Source organism: Apodemus sylvaticus, chromosome 4 (assembly GCF_947179515.1).
Source record: "Apodemus sylvaticus chromosome 4, mApoSyl1.1, whole genome shotgun sequence".
In the NCBI taxonomy this organism is placed as follows: domain Eukaryota; kingdom Metazoa; phylum Chordata; class Mammalia; order Rodentia; family Muridae; genus Apodemus; species Apodemus sylvaticus.
In genome coordinates this window covers 25,644,555-25,647,353 of record NC_067475.1, presented here as the reverse complement: position 1 = coordinate 25,647,353, position 2,799 = coordinate 25,644,555, and positions in this window count along the sequence as shown.

Below are 2,799 nucleotides of genomic sequence, written 5' to 3'. Positions count from 1 at the left end.
AATCAAAAAAAAATGGAGTATAGAGCTAAATAGAGAATTCACAACAGAGGAATATCGAATACCTTAGAAGCACTGAAAGAAATGGTCAAAGTCCTTAGTGATCAGGGAAATGCAAATCAAAATGACCCTGAGATTCCACCTTACAGCATTCAGAATGGCTAAGATCAAGAACCCTGGTGACAGCAATATGTTGGCAAGGATGTGGAGAAAGAAGATCACTCCTCCATTGCTGGTGGAATTGAAAACTGGTACAACCACTCTGGAAATCAATCTGCACGTTCCTTAGGAAATTGGAGCTAGATCTACCTGAAGACCCAGCTATACCATTTTTGGGGTTATATACAAAAGATGTCCCACCATACAACAGAGTCAAGTGCTCTACTATGTTCATAGCAGCCTTACCTGTGATAGCCAGAAGCTAGAAACAACCCAGATGTCCCTCGATGGAAGAATGGATACAGAAAATGTGGTTCACTTACACAATGGAATACTATTCAGCTGTTAAGGAAGAGAACATCATGAGTTTTGCAAGCATATCAATGAAACTAGAAAATATCATTTGGAGCGAGGTAACTCAGACCCAAAAGGATATGCATGGTATGTACTCACTAATAAATGACTAGTAAATGGAAATTACCAAAAACAAAAGAAAGAAAGAAAGAAAGAAAGAAAGAAAGAGAGAGAGAGAGAGAGAGAGAGAGAGAGAGAGAGAAAGATTAAGAAAGAAAGAAAGAAAGAAAGAAAGAAAGAAAGAAAGAAAGAAAGAAAGAAAGAAAGAAAGAAAGAAAGAAAGAAAGAAAGAAAGATAGAAAGATAGAAAGAAAGAAAGAAAGAACAATACTCAGGATACAATCCACAGAACTCAAGAAGGTTAACAAGCTGAAGAGCCCAGGTGAGAATATTTCAATCCCACTTGGGAGGGAGAAGAAAGCAATCATAGGAGGCAAAGGGAGGGAGGGAGGGAGGGAGGGAGGGAGGGACCATGTAGGGAGAGGGAAGGGAGGGGAAAGGGGGAACATGATAAGTAAGGTACTGATTGGGGGTAGAGTGGAGAGAAGCCCTGAGGACCAGCAGAATGCAATCTAGGAAGACGGAAGGTGGGGGGACCCTCCAGAAAGTACCAGAGATCTGGGAATTTGGAGACTCTTAGGATTCAAAGGGAGGGGCCTTAGATAAAATACTCACCACTAGGGAGACAGACCTCATCAAGCCCACTTCCAGTAGAAAGACAGGGCATCAAGTAGAGGGATGGGGTTGCCATCCCACAGTCAAAAACTCTGACCCAGAATTGTCCCTGTCTAAAAGAACTTCAGAGACAAAAATGGAGACGAGACTGAGGGAAAGGCAATTCAGGGACCAGCCCAAATTGCAACTCATGTCATGGGGAGGTCCCAAGGCCTGACACTATTATCGATGCTATAGTTTGCTTTCAGACAGGAAGCCTAGCATGGCTGTCCTCTGAGAGGCCTAACAAACAGCTGACTGAGACAGATGCAGATACTTACAGCCAACCAATGAACTGAAGTCGGGGACCCCTGTGGTTGAATTAGAGAAAAACTGGAAGAAGCTAAGGAGGTAGGTGACCCCATAGGAAGACCAGCAGTCTCAACTCACCCAGACCCGTGAGGTCTCTCAGACACTGACCTACCAACCAGGCAGCATACAAGAGCTGGTCTAAGTCATCCAGCATGTATACAGCAGAAGACTGACTCTCTGGCTTCAGTGAGAGAAGCTGTGCCTAAGCCTTGAGGAATTTGAGTCCCCAGGGAGTGGGGAGGCCTGTCTGAGGTGGGGAGGAACATCTTGGATGCAGTGGGAGGAGGAATAGATTAAGAAACTATGACAGGGTGAACCAGGAAGGGGGCAACGCCTAGATAGTGAAAAAAATAAAAGTAGTTTTGTTTTTTTTAAATCAACCTTTTGCCCCAATACTATACCCTATTGGACCTTAACAGTGGCAGAATCGGCAGGGTTGTCCAATCATTGACTTTCAGCTTGTGAAACTGTGAACTAAACAAATGTTACCTTTTATATACATCAGTATCAGGTATTGTGCTATAACCACCAAACCCGGACTAGTTCATGCTGCTCCAGGTAGTGTTTTGAACCTATGAAGACAGCAACCTTCACAGTGTAAAGGGAGCATTTTGAATACATGGGTCTAGAAATACTTCCTGTGCCCCTAAAACCATCTGTCCCTAGAATATCTCCTGTTTGAATGTATCCCTTCTCCTTATTTTGAAAAAAAGAAAAAAAAAAACAGTTCAGAATCTGTTTCAGTTAAATAGTGGTGAACTGCATGAAATTCACTAATCTCCATTTTAATAGGATGGATAGATTCAGTAATGAATCTCCTGTGTCAACAACAACTCTGGAGGTTCAGAAGACAAATAAAGCTGGAATAAAACAAATATAACAAACAAACAAAAGGCCTGGAACAGAGCAACAGGGAGTCTTTCCATGATCTGCCCTCTTCTCTGTTAATCTCCACCCACATAAGACCAAATGACCACTTCAGGACCACTTAAATTTCCTAAAATTATTTTACCCAAATCCCAAATTATTTGATCCAATTCAGCAGTCTGAAGTGGGAATTAAAATAAAGATCTGTTTGGCATCAACCTGAATGAGTGTATTTTCTGGCACACATATGTAGGCAAAATTATACAATTCATAATTCATGAGCATGCTTAATGCTTTATCTGGAACCAGCAGTTATTTTATTATCCAAGCTTTAACCCTTATGTTGCAAAGCAGATGGACCAAGGCAATCTCAAAGGAAAATGAAATAGAGGGTGA